This window comes from Schistocerca cancellata, chromosome 4 (genome assembly GCF_023864275.1).
Source record: "Schistocerca cancellata isolate TAMUIC-IGC-003103 chromosome 4, iqSchCanc2.1, whole genome shotgun sequence".
In the NCBI taxonomy this organism is placed as follows: domain Eukaryota; kingdom Metazoa; phylum Arthropoda; class Insecta; order Orthoptera; family Acrididae; genus Schistocerca; species Schistocerca cancellata.
Genome location: NC_064629.1, coordinates 678,384,596 through 678,402,773, shown reverse-complemented (window position 1 = coordinate 678,402,773; position 18,178 = coordinate 678,384,596). Strand labels below are relative to the sequence as shown.

At 46.0% G+C, this 18,178-nt stretch overlaps 1 pseudogene; it reads right to left on the bottom strand.

Annotated features, from left to right (window-relative positions):
* Positions 1–1,179: 1,179 nt before the first annotated feature.
* On the bottom strand, positions 1,180–1,297 carry LOC126185585 (5S ribosomal RNA; annotated as a pseudogene).
* Between the last annotated feature and the right edge of the window lie 16,881 nt (positions 1,298–18,178).

The following is an 18,178-nucleotide window of genomic DNA, read 5'->3' as shown; positions in this document are numbered from 1 at the left end:
TCCAATGGGCGACTTCGAAATAACGGATCAAAAGAATAGGAAGGAAAACCACTTCATAATTTCAGATTAGACCACTCTGAGCAAGCCGAGTGAGGATGTGTAGTTACAACACACTGAGCTCTCGAGAAGACGGCGGTTCAAAGTGCCCCCTACCCCCTGTACATGTCTAGATTTAGGCAACTGCTGATTTCCCTAAACTGTCTACAGGGCACGGACGATTTCCTTCTCACACTTCCCTATTCATGCTGCGCCGCTAATTACGGGATGTTAAACTCTGATCTTCCCACATCCCTTTCGCTCAGTGAGTTTATGGAGTGGTTACGACACTGGACTATTCTTGGTAAGCAGCCAGACTCAAATCGCCGTCCAGCTATTCTGGTTGATACGAAATAGCAGTACCTGTATTATTAAGAAGTACGGTGCAATGTACCTTCTGACATGCATGCATATCCGAAGGAACACTGCATCGTACTTCTTAATAACACAGACACTATTATTTCGTGTTTATTGGCCAATACTAGGCCCTCAGTCTCAATTAATATGTCCTTGTCGAGCGGGATATACGTAACGTACGAGTGCAGTTGTGACGCATGAACGACAACGTTTGCAAGTTTGGGTCTGACCTAGATTCGTGCTCAGGTGTCCTAAGCGTTGAAGGCGACAGCTCGCGTAAAGCGGAAAATCCCGTTTCGACCCCTGGTCCGGCACAAATTTTCATCTTCATCAATCCAATGTACGGCCGAAGGTGGTTCATAATCGCAACCTCGAATACATTCCCTGTATTCTGGCTAATGCTTTATGTAGTCCTACAAAATCTTTTGAGACACATTCTGGGATGGTGGCCAGATAGTTCTTCGACGACGATACGTTACAATTCTAGCCTTTCTGCCTTCTAATGAAGGAACATTTCTTGCAGTTATGGTTTGTTATTTGTCAGTCACTACAGATATACAAAAAAAACTAAACTAAACTCCGTCCGAACAGGCCTTGGAAGGCCCAACGGTACCGACCGGCTGCCGTGTCATACTCAGCCCACCGGCGTCACTGGATGCGGATATAGAGGGACATGTGGTCAGCACACTGCTCTCCCAGCCGTATGTCAGTTTACGATACCGGAGCCGCTACTTCTCAATCAAGTAGCTCCTCAGTTTGCCTCACAAGGGTTGAGTGCACCCCACTTGCCAACAGCGCTCGGCAGACCGGATGGTCACCCATCCAAGTGCTAGCCCAGTCTGACAACGCTTAACTTCGGTGATCTGATGGGAACCGGTGTTACCATTGCGGCAACGCCGTTGGCACAAATACACCACCTGAAAATTTTCTAATGTGTGTGAATTCCTAAGGGACCAAACTGCTGAGGTCACCGGTCCCTAGACTTACGCACTACCTAAAGTAACTTATGCTCAGAACAACACACACACCCATGCCCGATAGAGGATTCGAAACTCCGGCGGGAGGGGCTACGCAACACAGTACCTGACAGAAAAAGTGAAGGGCCCTTAAGAGAATGTCTGATATCAATGTAACTTCATACATGTATACACCATCTAGGGGTAAGTAAAATGGTTCAAATGGCTCTGGGCGCTATGGGGCTTGACATCTGAGGTCATCGGTCCCCTAGAACTTAGAACTACTTAAACCTAAGTAATCTAAGGACATCACACACATGCATGCCCGAGGCAGGATTCGAACCTGCGACCGCAGCAGACGCGCGGTTCCGGACTGAAGCGCCTAGAACCGCTCGGCCACCGCGGCCGGCTGGTAAGTAAATGTTTGAGGTTTCCATTATCTGTGACAGATAGAACGACCACCAGAGTGCATTTGTGTTTTTTGTGTCTAGTGTTGTTACCAGGCCTGGTAGGGTATATACAGCGTCAGATGTTGAGTGATCACTGTGAAAAAAAATGGTTCAAATGGCTCTGAGCATTATGGGACTCAACATCTTAGGTCATAAGTCCCCTAGAACTTAGAACTACTTAAACCTAACTAACCTAAGGACATCACACACACCCATGCCCGAGGCAGGATTCGAACCTGCGACCGTAGCAGTCCCGCGGTTCCGGACTGCAGCGCCAGAACCGCTAGACCACCGCGGCCGGCTGATCACTGTGAAGATTGCGCGAAAGGGGCCTCTGCTGTGGGTCAGCATTTGACAGGCTAATCGAATGAGCAATATGCAGATTTGTGGGGCATTTGGATGTTTCAGTGGTCCGACGATGGACTGCATGAGAACGTGAACGCAGACATACTCATCTCAAGGATCCAATCGACAACGTCTGACCACCACGAGGGAGGATCGGCGTATTGTGCACCAAGCACATCGTAATCGCTTCACATCTGCTCCTACCATCCGAGAACAAGCAACGGACTTCCTGCAACGTTCTATGTCATCCTGCATGAATGGTCGGGGACTACCAGCAGCCAGGCTAGAGAATTGCCGTCCCGCACGTAGGCTACTGTTAACACAACACAAATGGCCACATATGGAATGGAGCCGTGTATGGGAAGCAGGAACAGCCGACGAATGGCGCCGGATTGTGTTAAGCGATGAATCGTGATTCTGCACTACCCCATTTGACCATCATCGGCGAGAATAGCGGCGTCCTTGGGAGTGGCCCATTCTTCCAATGTTTTAGAGAGACACAGCAATGTTACCCCTGGCGTCATGCGTTATGGTTTTGGGAGCTGTTAGGTATGACTTCAGGTCATGGTTGGAAGCGTTCGAGGGAACTCTGACGGCACAACGGTACGTCACGGATACGTCCTCGTGCGTTATCACTCATGCAACAGCATCGTGATGCCATTTTTCAACAGGACAGTGCTCTTCCACACAGGAACAGTGTCTCTACAAAACAAGTGCGTGATTATGAGGTAATCCCGTGGCAAGCAGGATCCCCACTCTGTCCCGGATAGGACATGTATGGAACCAGTTCGGACGTCAGCTCCGTTCCTGTGCCAGAATCCAGGATATCATGGCGGAGTTACAACAGTTGTGGACCAACTTGCCTTGAGAGTATACAACAGATTAATGACACCCTCCCTAAACGATTCAGTGTATGCATCCAGGCCAGAGAAAATGAAATGTCGTATATTGATAAATACGTTCTAATTCCCAAGTTCTTTGTAAATATGACTCGTTACTGTCATCGCTGGAATAATATCACATAGCCTCTCAACCTGTGAAGCTACGTTTCGTTTCCTCCTCCGCTTGTGGGTGCTTTATTTATTTATTTATTTATTTTTTGTCAAGCAGTGTAAATGTTTTGAAATATTAAATACAGACAAGATATAGCTCTTTATTTCATGTTTGCGGGAAGTTCCGTTTGTGGTATCGCAGCTCATGAAAAGAGACAGATTTCAAGCCTGTAATTAACAAGGTTAACATGAAACACTGGGATCTCCAGATGATTTGACAGGCAGTGTAGGCCGTCGTGTGTTTGCATGATGTCGAGCTTAGAATATAAATGACAGCTCATTGGCACACACACAAGGCGGTGATGAGTAAGAGTAGGTACTGAGTCACATCGTGCATTGCGCAGACAACAGGCGCATTACAGATTAACGCTCTCTGAACACAACTCGACTGTGGGACTGTCGTCGGTTTCAAGAAGCCAAAGATTACGCTATGATCTATCTTATCACGGCAGTCGAATTCGCTTTTGACAGGCTACTGATGTTCCATACAATCATATTTGCCAAGCAGTCCTGGACATTATTTGGTACGTCACTAGATGCCATTCAGAATCTTGCCTGTCGCACTACTCGCTGACTACCGATCCGTCGATTGTGTATTCCACTGTCCTGCGAGATACCGGACTGTCCAAGAGATGTCATACGAGTGAAGAATATCATTCTTCCGTTGCCTTCTGCGGTCGCATGACATGTCGCCACTTCCGCTTCAAATAGTTCGGAAGAAGAAACAAACAAGTATATAGAAGATGCATTATGTAGAAAATACTGTAGAATAGGAGTTGGGTACACTTACCTTTAAAATACAGCTAATGTAATAACTATGATATCCCGTCCCAAGTAATAAAAGGATGTATCCCTGAAACAGAAAATATTCTCCGACACAATGTAACATTTCAGTAACTCAGGCAGCTTGCCAAGGACCATGAAGTAGACAATAGCCAGGTATATCTATAGAAGAGCAATTTCAGTAGCTTTAATACCTACTGGCAATACTTCTCTGCTTCTTAAATTTTCAAAATATTTTTGTTCGGTGACTTACCAGCCATCAAGTAATTCATGAAATGCATATTTGACCGTCAGCTGTTTTATTGAAAAGCCTTAAGCATGAACCGGTTTCGGTCTTAGACCATCATCAAGGGATATAAGGTTAAAAAGAGTTCAAGTACATTCATCTCTCATGCCATTGTTTGACAGTGGATACATCTCACGTGTTATAATATGTAATACGAGGTGCATTCAAGTTCTAAGGCCTCCGATTTTTTTCTAATTAACTACCCACCCGAAATCGATGAAACTGGCGTTACTTCTCGACGTAATCGCCCTGCAGACGTACACATTTTTCACAACGCTGACGCCATGATTCCATGGCAGCGGCGAAGGCTTCTTTAGGAGTCTGTTTTGACCACTGGAAAATCGCTGAGGCAATAGCAGCACGGCTGGTGAATGTGCGGCCACGGGGAGTGTCTTTCATTGTTGGAAAATGCCAAAAGTCACTAGGAACCAGGTCAGCTGAGTAGGGAGCATGAGGAATCACTTCAAAGTTGTTATCACGAAGAAACGGTTGCGTAACGTTAGCTCGATGTGCGGGTGCGTTGTCTTGGTGAAACAGCACACGCGTAGCCCTTCCCGGACGTTTTTGTTGCAGTGCAGGAAGGAATTTGTTCTTCAAAACATTTTCGTAGGATGCACCTGTTACCGTAGTGCCCTTTGGAACGCAATGGGTAAGGATTACGCCGTCGCTGTCCCAGAACACGGACACCATCACTTTTTCAGCACTGGCGGTTACCCGAAATTTTTTTGGTGGCAGTGAATCTGTGTGCTTCCATTGAGCTGACTGGCGCTTTGTTTCTGGATTGAAAAATGGCATCCACGTCTCGTCCATTGTCACAACCGACGAAAAGAAAGTCCCATTCATGCTGTCGTTGCGCGTCAACATTGCTTGGCAACATGCCACACGGTCAGCCGTGTGGTCATCCGTCAGCATTCGTGGCACCCACCTGGATGACACTTTTCGCATTTTCAGGTCGTCATGCAGGATTGTGTGCACAGAACCCACAGAAATGCCTACTCTGGAGGCGATCTGTTCAACAGTCATTTGGCGATCCCCCAAAACAATTCTCTCCACTTTCTCGATCATGTCGTCAGACCGGCTTGTGCAAGCCCGAGGTTGTTTCGGTTTGTTGTCACACGATGTTTTGCCTTCATTAAACTGTCGCACCCACGAACGCACTTTCGACACATTCATAACTCCATCACCACATGTCTCCTTCTACTGTCGATGAATTTCAATTGGTTTCACACCACACAAATTCAGAAAACAAATTATTGCACGCTGTTCAAGTAAGGAAAACGTCGCCATTTTAAGTATTTAAAACAGTTCTCATTCTCGCCGCTGGCGGTAAAATTCCATCTGCTGTACGGTGCTGCCATCTCTGGGACGTATTGACAATGGACGCGGCCTCATTTTAAAACAATGCGCATGTTTCTATCTTTTTCCAGTCCGGAGAAAAAAAATCGGAGGCCTTATAACTTGAATGCACCTCGTAAATTCCAGCACAGTAAGTTCTACACTGGACATTTAGGGTGCACTCAGTAGTGAGAGTAGTTAACCTCTTCAACCTCGCTACAACTATGAAATACATTTTCCGTCTATCACGCAGCATGCCAACGCCTATGCGCTGTCCCGGCTTCGGATGGGGCTGGATCCTAGTTTTGAACTGGATGAACTCCTTTGTTTTCACTTGGATGTTGAGGCGCAACATACAGTGGAAGGGTTTTCTATTATGAAATCGCAGCTGCTGTCACTGCCAATCCGTTTCAGCACGGCTAACAGGACAGGCCTCCGGGCAGGGCTTCTGATCCTTTCCGTAACAATTTTTCCCTCTGTCATGGGCTTTCGGTACTTGACGGTGTTGTTCTCTTAGCTGTGGATGAGCTGTCTCCTAGGATTGCGATTCCTACAGGGCGAGGTGCTTTAGTTTCAACATCAGTGACACTGGACGGTCGCGAGTACCATTTTATTTGGCCGTCGTCACGTGTCTTGGTCCCACAGTGATAGTGGCACTGTGCATTTTGTCGCAGCCTGCTCTACTGAACAGGCGACGCCGCCAGCACCACAGCTTCCGTCACAACGCATCCGTTTTGATATTGTAGGACTGTGAACAAATTCTTACTGGTTGTTGGTTGTCGATGCTTTCGCTAAATTTACAGACGTTATCCGCTGTCCTTCGCCAACAGCCGCGGCTGATTCAAACCCTCTGCAAAAAAATTTTCTACTGAAGAATTGCCTTACATGCTTTTTACTGATAACAGACCATAGTTTGTGTCTCAGATCTTCCACGATTTCTGCGCCCGTCAAGGCATTCGCCACGTGACTGTTCTTCCTTTTCAACCACAATCTAACGGCGAGGCACAACGTCTGGCCCGCACGTTCAAGGTTCTTTGAAGAAGTACCGGGTGATCAAAAAGTCAGTATAAATTTGAAAACTGAATAAATCACGGAATAATGTAGATAGAGAGGTACAAATTGACACAAATGCTTGGAATTACATGGGGTTTTATTAGAACCAAAAAAATACAAAAGTTCAAAAAATGTCCGACAGATGGCGCTTCATCTGATCAGAATAGCAATAATTAGCATAACAAAGTAAGACAAAGAAAAGATGATGTTCTTTATAGGAAATGCTCAATATGTCCACCATCATCCCTCAACAATAGCTGTAGTCGAGGAATAATGTTGTTAACAGCACTGTAAAGCATGTCCGGAGTTATGGTGAGGCATTGGCGTCGGATGTTGTCTTTCAGCATCCCTAGAGATGTCGGTCGATCACGATACACTTGCGACTTCAGGTAACCCCTAAGCCAATAATCGCACGGACTGAGGTCTGGGGACCTGGGAGGCCAAGCATGACGGAAGTGGCGGCTGAGCACACGATCATCTCCAAACGGCGCCCGCAAGAGATCTTTCACGCGTCTAGCAATATGGGGTGGAGCGCCATCCTGCATGAACATCGTACGTTCCAGCAGGTATTTATCAGCCAGTCTGGGGATGATGCGATTCTGTAACATATCGGCGTACCTCTCACCCGTCACAGTAGCAGTTACTGACGTTTTGCTGTCCAGCGCCATCTGTCGGACATTTTGTGAATTTCTTTTTTTTTCGTTCTAATAAAACCCCATGTCATTCCAAGCATGTGTGTCAATTTTTACCTCTCTAACTACATTATTCCTTGGTTTATTAAGTTTTCAAATTTATGCTGACTTTTTGATCACCCTGTATGTCGCGGACTCCTCCACGGACGACACCTCGGCACGCTTCTTGAGTTCCTATAGGCATACGTCGGTGGTGAATCGGAGTCGGGCACAGATGTTCTACGGTCGCCAGCCACGCATCCTCTTGCATCTGTTCGTGCCGCCCCGCCAGTTCCCGCCGGTGCGGGGGAACCCGGCCCACAGCTGCCGAAGCCGGCGCCTCTGTGTAGAGCGCACAGTGATGGGCGCCACCACTACCATCTGTGTCCTCGCGCCACGGTAGGACCGCGAGTTCGCCACCGCCGCCTCCGTGCTGCGGGGGCGGACCCTCCCTCCTTGTGTATGTCGCCGCCTCCTGCCTCTCCTGCAGGGTCCAACCCCCCCCCTCCTCCCCCCTCCCGGTGCCTCCTGCCGAGCTTTCCAGCGATGCCTCGCTTCCACCGGCGATTCCGTCCCCGACTGGACGGGCGCCCTCGGGTCCTAAAACACCGGCGTCCCCGATATATCGGCCGACACCTTTACCGCCGGCGCAGTTCCATCACGTCGAGAGACCGGACATCGAGATGCTACCAGCGCCCTTGTCAGCGGTCCTCTCTTCGCGGGGGAGCGGCTGCCGCGCTTGTCCACAGCGGTGCCGCTTCCGCTCTTGCTCGCCGGTTCCGGCCCGGAATCTCTCCGTCATCGCCTGCGGCATCTTCTGCAGAGGCCATCGGTGTTTCAACAGTCGCTACGGTGCCCGTGTCGGCCGAACGTCCTTTCTACATTGGGGAGGTGGTAAAATGGAAATGCCGTGTGGCTAGGGCCTCCCGTCGGGTAGACCGGTCTCCCGGTGCAAGTCTTTCGAGTTGACGCCACTTCGGCGACTTGCGTGTCGATGGGGATGAAATGATAATGATAAGGACACTTTTTTTCACTTTATTGATACATCCATAAACCCACTTTCTAACACTTTTGAGTGGGTGTATTAACACTAAACTCTGCTATTAGTTTTACAAAAGTGGTTTATTAATGCGAGTACTTTTTCTAACAAAATAATACTATATACGAATGATCGGCCTCTTAGCCTCTCTGGAATCCTCCCAGAGAGTTGCCCGTCCCAAGCCACGTGGAGGCAGGCCGCTACTACTAGAAGAAACCACTCCATTTATACCACTCTTTTATTCCCTCCACCACCATATTGAACTAACTACAACTACAAGCTACTACAAGTCAGAGACTTAAGCAAATATTATATTTACGTATTTACAATTGCGCATTAGATCAAAAAAAATGGTTCAAATGGCTCTGAGCACTATGGGACTTAACATCTGTGGTCATCAGTCCCCTAGAACTTAGAACTACTTAAACCTAACTAATCTAAGGACAGCACACAACACCCAGTCATCACGAGGCAGAGAAAATCCCTGACCCCGCCGGGAATCGAACCCGGGAAGCCTGGCGTGGGAAGCGAGAACGCATTAGATCTTAGGCGCTTTTACCCTCTCCCAAGGTAGGCTCGCTGGGCCTCCCTCGAGATTTTGTTTACCAATTTTGCGAAGTTGCTTAACAATTCGCCATTCGTCAATAATTCATTGACATTCCTTGTTTGTAGAAGCTGTCTCTCAACTGAGACAGCCTGTTCGTATAGTGGACAAAAAAAAGAAAAAAAATGGTTTGGCTCTGAGCACTATGCACCTTAACTTCTGAGGTCATCAGCCCCTTAGAACTTAGAACTACTTAAACCTAACTAACCTAAGGACATCACATACCTCCATGCCCGAGGCAGGATTCGAATCTGCGACCGTAGCAGTCGCGTGGTTCCGGACTGAAGCGCCTAGAACCGCTCGGCCACCGCGGCCGGCTCACTGTTTGGTTCAAAAATGTTCAAATGTGTGTGAAATCTTATGGGACTTAACTGCTAAGGTTATCAGTCCTTAAGCTTACACACACACCCATGCCCGAGGGAGGACTCGAACCTCCGCAAGGACCAGCCACAACACTGTTTGGTCCCCTCCCACAAACCAACCAATCAACCGACCCTCCGACCTTCACGACACCATATATTTTGTTGTATGTATGGAGTCTTGGAAGGACCTAATCGGGGTGACGTTAAAGTGTTGAAATATAAATGGGAAAGACATTGTAACATAAAAAAGAACAGTTTAAATGGCGAGCATGTGAAACCAGATGCACTGATGCTCACTGTCGTGCTGTAAGGCACAAAGCAACGGCAAGGCTATAATCAATCGAAGTTTATTCTTCTTCCATATGCAAGCCAACAACAGTAGAAAATGTAGACACAAGCATAGAAACAATCTCGGTATTGATACAAGTAGTAGTTGACAATAATTATGAACACTATATGAGAGCGAGTGCCGGCTGCACTGCGCATATAAACAGGAGAGTTCCGGTAGATGCGTGGCGTATGCTAAGCCGTATGTGCAAGTCACGTGGCCCATTGCCGTCACGCGCAGATGTCATTGGCGTAATATTCGAAGTGCAGCACGCCGGCGGCCCGGTGCCGCATTACGCACAGGATTCTAGCACCGCTTTCCCATCCGCCCCTGGTAGCTGAGTGGTCAGCGCGACGGAATGTCATACCTAACGGCCCGGGTTCGATTCCCGGCTGGGTCGGAGATTATCTCCGCTCAGGGACTGGGTGTTGTGTTGCCCTTATCATCGTTAAATAGGGACCCAATAATCAGAATTAAGGGCCAGATAGTGTCGCGACAGAGATATGCCCGTGACTTAAGGTATATCTAGATGAGAATTGGAGTTTCATTCCGCATATCGAGCAAATAACGACTAAGTCCTTAGCTCTGTTCAACAAAATAATATCAATTGGACAAAGAAGATTCCATTTGCCTTCAAAGGCAATCAATATCTACTATAACAGTATACTGGTTCCAATAGTAGGGTACGCATCCAGTGTGTGGGCCCACAGGTTAGCTCTGGTGCGGCGTGCCGCTGCTGTCAGGCGAATACAGAGGAATGTTTTGTTGAGATGTATTGGGGCATTCAACACAAGTCCCACAGATGCACTGTTGATAATCATGGCTCTATGTCCACTAGACCTGATAATAAGGCAGCATGCAGCCTTCTATTGGCTGCATAAACAGAACATCGACAAAGTGCAAAATATAATGGGCACTTATCTGATAAGTGTTAAAGCAATTAGAAAAAAAAAGCTTGACATTTGACAGGACGAATGGCATGGGTCCAGTACGGGCCGTAGAGTCCACAGGTTTCTACCCATGGCAAGGGAAAGACTAAAGAACAAGATAATGAAGCCGTCACAGGGCCTAGTTCACTTCCTTACAGGTCATAGTCCCTATCCCACGTACCTGCATAAAATAGGGAAAAGGCCAACACCAGAGTGTGACTGCGGTGCCCACGACGGATCACCGGAACACACAGTGTTCGAGTGTCCAATATACGCCGGTCGGAGTGGCCGTGCGGTTCTAGGCGCTGTAGTCTGGAGCTGAGCGGCATGGATTCGAACCTGCGACCGCAGCAGGCGCGTGGTTCCGGACTGAAGCTCTGCCACAACGCCCTGCATATTGTAGATTAAACACCAGCAAAACATCGTGGGTTTCTTCAGTGATATCATTCTCGGAGGGATTTCCTCCAAAAAATCTGTTTGTTACGTGGGTGTTATGGCACTCTGGTCGTAAACCAGTCTCGTTGTGAACGTTGAAAGTTTTATTGTGCTTAAGAAAATGCTGAAGCATACGAACACATTTTACAACAACTGCGTAGAATAGAGGAACAGTTCGGAGCGATGACAGTTTATATTAATATGACAATGCATCTTGTCGTAAAGTAGCATCTGACGGGCAATCGTTTGTGGACAATAACAATACTGAAATGGACTGGCATGTACAGAGTCCCGACCTTAACCCAATGGAACACCTTTGGGATTAGTTAGAACGTTGACCTCGCTAGAGACCCCAGCGTCTAACATCACAATATTCTGTGGTTTCGGTTCGTGAGACATACAGCCACATCACTGAAAGCGTCCTCAGCTGAGTTAAACCGGTTATAAGAGGGAAAGATGGACACAACTTCTAGTAATGTCCACTAGTATGTGTCCGAATACATTTGACTGGATAATGGCTCAATTGGCTCAATTGGCTCTGAGCACTATGGGACTCAACTGCTGAGGTCATTAGTCCCCTAGAACTTAGAACTAGTTAAACCTAACTAACCTAAGGACATCACACACATCCATGCCCGAGGCAGGATTCGAACCTGCGACCGTAGCGGTCTGCGGTTCCAGACTGCAGCGCCAGAACCGCGCGGCCACTTCGGCCGGCGACTGGATAATGTGCTTGTAGCTTTTGAAGCGTGGTGTGCATTATCTTCCTTCTCCTAATCGCTACAGATTTATTTATTTATTTATGTATTACATGGTGGCCTCTTACAATAGACACAGGTGAATGTCTGAAAGCGCGGTCTAATGTCATGTGGAGTCCTCGTTCTCCTAGCTAGTGCACGTCTTATGAGCTCGCTGCCAACGGGATATTAAATATTACTAAAAGTACGCACATACTTGGTTAATGTTACTCATCACAGACTGAGCGACCTATATTTGTATTTCAAGCAAATTGCTCAGATATTTTTTTTTTTATTTTACTAAGGGGGTGACAGTGGATTTTGTATTAAAGGCCTTTATGTTCAGGGAGTATGACAAAAACTAAACAGCTTTTAACCTTTTCGACCAAAGATATTAAACAGGTATTGATGTCAACCATTTGGAAAAAAAAATATTGTCCAGAGAGAGAGTGAGTGAGAGAGAGAGAGAGAGAGAGAGAGAGAGAGCGTGCACTGATGTCATTTATAAGGTTGTCAGACCTTTCATTGTCACGAAGGACCCTTAAATGAAAAATGGAAAGAAAGTACTTCTGAGCCCGTAATCATCGCAAACATTTTAATAACTTACATCAATTCCGTTAATTCGCATGTTGGCTCGTCCCCGTCGCATGATTTAAAACTGATTCCCTTTATTGTGTACTAATTAGAGAGTACTATCAGTGGTAGCTCACGAGACAGCTGCTTCTTCCTGCAGCCCTCATAAATTAAAGTATAGAAAAGAATACAAACGCAAGCCTAGTCACAAAAATTTCGAGACTTGATTAGTAAAAAATAGAGAAAAGTTAAGACGGTGGTTTTAACTCTGCAGGTGTTCTATACAGTGCCCCCCCCCCCCCCCAACTTGAGTGCAACGCACAGAAACTTCATAAACCATGTTATACTGTCAGAAAAGTCTCCCTTTGGGATGCTGTTGAACTCGCGCGTCACATTGGTTTTAATTTCGATTATGTCGTCAAAACATTGACCCTTCGTGTAAATTTCTGCACTTTGTCGTAGTGCGGTAGGTTCGTATTCGTAACACCAAGTCTCGTCATCTGTGGTAATTTTTTCCAGAAATGATGTGTCCGCCTTTTGCGTTTCAAGTCGCGGCAGGCGTCCACGTCGTTGTTTCTGTTCGGGAGCCAAGGTGTGTGGGTCAAACTTTGCACACTTTTCTCTTCTTCAGAACATTTTGGGAAAAGAATTTTGAGATGTTGCGCCTCTGCGATTTGTGACACAACGACGTTGACACATTATGACCGCACTGCCCGCATCTCGTGGTCGTGCGGTAGCGTTCTCGATTCCCACGCCCGGCTTCCCGGGTTCGATTCCCGGCGGGGTCAGGGATTTTCTCTGCCTCGTGATGGCTGGGTGTTGTGTGCTGTCCTTAGGTTAGTTAGGTTTAAGTAGTTCTAAGTTCTAGGGGACTGATAACCATAGATGTTAAGTCCCATAGTGCTCACAGCCATTTTATGACCGCACTTCCACTGCTCAACACTGCCTGTCGTAACTGGTTGGGTTAATGCATTTGTGTTGTTTACAGTTGTTAGTTCGAGCTGCCAACTTAATTACTGCACTGACATAGCTTTTACACTAGAAATAAAATGAATTCCGGAATTTTTCGGACGGACGGTGTAAGTTGGCAATCGCATTCTGCCATATGCGAGTTTAGTCTTGTGCGGTGCCCTCCATTATTATTATTATTATTATTATTATTATTATTAATTCGTTTGGCTCTTTAAAGAGCACATAGAATCACTAGTTACATTTAGTTTTTCTTGTTCTTCTTATCTTCCAAAAGTTCATCCTGTCGCCATGACTCTTTCGCCTTTTTAATATCCATGAGTTTTTAGGCTTCAGATTTCTCTCTGGTAGTTATTTGGGTGTGAACCTATCATAGTCGATCTTCTCTCTCTCTCTCTCTCTCTCTCTCTCTCTCTCTGTGTGTGTGTGTGTGTGTGTGTGTCGTTCATGTTTTTGCATGTGAGTCAACATCGACTTTCTTGAAATACTTTTGGCTGGCGGCTAGCCATCGTACATTGTCTTCAACTCCATAATCTGACTTGAAAAGCCATTCTTCCTTAATCGTAAGTTACATATTGCCCATAGTGTTTCAGACGTCTTTACCAGACAATGAAACTGGGAATACGAATTTTCTGAATTTTTGCACATCGTGATACCATCATGAATATTGGGTCCGAATATTTTCCCAGATATCTGTGGTTCCATTTCCTCGATGCCATTGACATTCATGGTTAATGATAATGTCTCGACTGAAATATATGACTATCTCGGCTGGATGAAACCACAGGTACTTGCGGATGACATTTTACAGTTCCTCGATTAATCCGGAGAAGCTAACGGTGTACGTGTACCTAGTTGCAAACAGGAATCGTCCTGAGTTCAGCAGCAAAGTGTTCGAGCAAACTGACAGACGAGCACTCCGAAAATCGAAGTTCATGTTGCGTTTAAAATGAAAACTTGCTGAGCCAGTAATGGTTTAGTAATCTTTTCTCTTGATAGTGATGTAATTTCTTTCACGTTTGTCGCACGCTAGCTGGCTATTTTAATCGCGCGGACCTAGGAACCGGCGCTGGCAGCTTCTTGTGGGTGGCGCAGCTTGCTCGCACGAATTCTTCGGACCGACCCGCGAGGCCGTGCATAAATTTAGACAGACGCCCGGTCGCTAGTGAAGCAGTTTTTGCGTTTGAAACTTAAAAAGCAATAGTATCGAAAAATGTGTTTTTAGGGACGGATTCTTGAAAGCAGAAACGCGCAGCGTTAGAATCGTGCTTCTTTATTGACACAGAAGTGTTTATTTCTGGTCGACATAGCTCGCCACTAAACTAGTCAGGGGCGAGTGCGCGATGAGTACTTCTGCAGCTGACGGCCTAGTGGCGCATGTTTGAGCTAAAAGGATCATGAGAACTGTCGCAGTGAAAGAGTGCTGCGTAGACGGACTCATGTTTTAATGGCTATTCTCGCTCACCGTGGGAAAATCGGGTCAGTTTCCCCAAAGTACACATGATTTACACGATTCTCAATCTGTGTAATGTGCGCTGAATTTAAAAGTCCTTGCTGGGTTTACTAACACACACGGGAATGCATTGCGTTCCCCACAGTCGTTTAATGAACAAAGTAAGAGCATATGGACTATCAGAGTAATTGTGTGATTGGATTGAAGAGTTCCTAGATAACAGAACGCAGCATGTCATTCTCAATGGAGAGAAGTCTTCCGAAGTAAGAGTGATTTCAGGTGTGCCGCAGGGGAGTGTCGTAGGACCGTTGCAATTCACAATATACTTAAATGACCTTGTGGACAGCATCGGAAGTTCACTGAGGCTTTTTGCGGATGATGCTGTAGTATATCGAGAGGTTGTAACAATGGAAAATTATACTGAAATGCAGGAGGATCTGCAACGAATTGACGCACGGTGCAGGGAAGAAGATCCAACGGAGAGCAGCGCGCTTGTTTACAGGATCATTTAGTAATCGCGAAAGCGTTACGGAGATGATAAACTCCAGTGGAAGACTCTGCTGGAGAGACGCTCAGTAGCTCGGTACGGGCTTTTGTTGAAGTTTCGAGAATATACCTTCACCGAGGAATCAAGCTGTATATTGCTCCCTCTTACGTATATCTCGCGAAGAGACCATGAGGATAAAATCAGAGAGATTAGTGCCCACACAGAGGCATACCGACAATCTTTCTTTCCACGAAAAATACGAGACTGGAATAGAAGGGAGAACCGATAGAGGTACTCAAAGTACCCTCCGCTACACACCGTCGGGTGGCTTGCGGATTATGGATGTAGATGTAGATGTAGAATTAGTCCTGGAAGAATTTAATTTTGAGACTGCGTTAAATTTAGAGCAACAAGGAAAGGACATACATACGAAGGAAGGAATGGTATTAGAGTTTAACGACGAGTTGATAAGAGACGAAGCAGAAGCGTCTGTAAGGCAGTGGTGTGGAAGAAAATTACCTGTGTCCTTTTCAAAGGAAAAATCGCGTCTTTTGCCTTAATGTGGAAATCAAACCCTTGACGCCTCTTTTGGCGACCGAAGAGAATGCACTGAAGGAGCGAGCTTCAAAACTCTGTTCCGCCATCCTGAATTAATTTCTGGATGGTATTCCTAAGTCATTCAAGGAAGATGAGGTTCCATCAAGGACCATGAGCCGTTCCTTCCGTGTGCTTTCTCCAACTGAGTCCGTCCTCTATATATGGACCCCATCAGCGATACTTTGAAATTGAATGACAATGGTGCGCTTTATTCCAGACAAACGGGTGTCAAGGTGTGAAGATAACAGGCGTCATAATCTAATGTTGAAAGGATAGATCTTAACTGCAAGGAGCAGAGCTCTAGTTACAATCCAGGCGCTGTAATTTCTGTTTACTGATCTTTCCTTAAATAACTTCCGGCAGTAGCCGAGTACATTGTTTCAGAAAGTTATTCCCTATTCATCTCCACATTAGTGGAAAATTTCGGGCAGTGCTCCGTCTTCGTTGATTTCGATATCTATGAGACATTAGACGTCAACAGAAAAATGGAGAATGAGAGATGTGGTTGGAGGAAAGTTGCGGGCTCGTAAGTGATGAGATTTCTGGATAACGATTGGACTGCTCACTGTCCGTTTCCATTTTCACATGTTTTGGACCTGTCTGAGATCTCTAAATAACTAAATGAATTACGCCCAAATGTCAAATGAGAAAACGACCAATTTGTTAGTAAAAAGTGACTGTGTCTTAACGTGCACATACATGCACAAGCCCAGGAATTGCGAATTGTATAATTCCGTTATGGTAGGCAGTGCAATCTCTCATTACTTTTGATAAAAATCTACCTGTACAATGTTCACTCTGGGGTAAAAAGGACACCGCCTACCCATCAGAAAATGAGGATAAGTACTCACTCCCAGAGCCACTTGATTGATGTATCTCTCATCCCAATCAACCACCAGTTTCTCAGTTTTGCTTGCATGAAATGCTCAAAAACTTCTTATCCTACTGTAGGGACGCAGAATTTTCGACAGAACCGCTTTTGTTGGCCGTTCGACGCTGTGAAGTAGGCGGCTCATGACTTATTTTCACATATCGAACGCCGAATGTTTCGTCACGCACTGGGGTGTCTCCCGTAGAATCATTGTTTCTGGTAGTGTAACCATCACTGAAGGTATTCGTTCAGTTTCATCCCGATAAGTGTCTCATAAGTTTCAATAAAAATTGCTACTTATATGTAGTTAACGCAAAAAACTACAGCTTTTATAACGTATATTTCACAATTATTTATGACAGTGCAGCGGCTGATACTTCAGTGAGTATTAGTAATATAGAGACTAACAGAAGCTGTGCATTCTATCATCTAAAAATTTTAATTCATGCCTCTGTCGATGACAACGATCTTACTGGTTCACCCCCTAAGCTCAATCCGTAAACATTAAAATTGGACAACTATTTCCTGTAGAAATTGATTGAATATCAGAATTAGCTGTATCATGCAATAGCGTAAGGACGTCCAGTGTAAGACGGCGCTATAATACTCTTCATGTGACCAACATACTCTTAATAGCGTATTCGTCCACCTTTGGAACACAACATAGCATCGATTCTGCGTGGTGTGGATTCCAAAAGTCGTCGGTAGATTTCCGGAGACGTTTGATACCATATGTCTATGCATACGTCACGCAGTTCCCGAAAATAACGCACCGGTGATTAATAGCTGCCAAGCTGGTGCCTGATAACGTTCCATATGTCTTCAGATCATGTGAATTGATGGCCAAGGCATCAACGTGAGATACCTACCATGCTCCTCAACCACTGTAGCATTATTCTGGTCTTGTGATACGGACAGTTATCCTGCTGGAAGATGAAATCACAGTCGGGGCAGATATATTGGGCCGAAATAAAGTTATCGTCGTCCACAGCTGTCGCGATGCCTTCGATTATTATCACAGGTCCCTTTGAAGATAACGTGGCTTTCCCCACAGTATGATAATTCCTCCACGGGCCTAAGTCCGTGGACTCATCTGACCAGTCCACGGTTTTCAAGTCGTCTACCGTCCAACGGATATGGTCACGAACCTAGGAGAGCCGCTGCAGACGATGTCGTGCTGTTAGCAAAGGCACCATGTCGGTCGTCTGCTGCCATAGCCCAATAATACCAAATTTCGCAGCACTGTCCTAACAAACACGTTCATCGTACGTCTCACATTGCTTTCTGCGGTTACTTCACGCAGTTTCTTGTCTGTTACCATTGACAACTGTACGTAAACGCCTCTGCTCTCGGTTGTTAAGTGAAGGCCGTCGGGCACGTTATTGTCCACGGTGAGAGGTAATGCCTGAAATCTTGTATTCTCGGCACACTCTTGACACTGTGGATCTCGAAATACAGAATTCCCTAATGA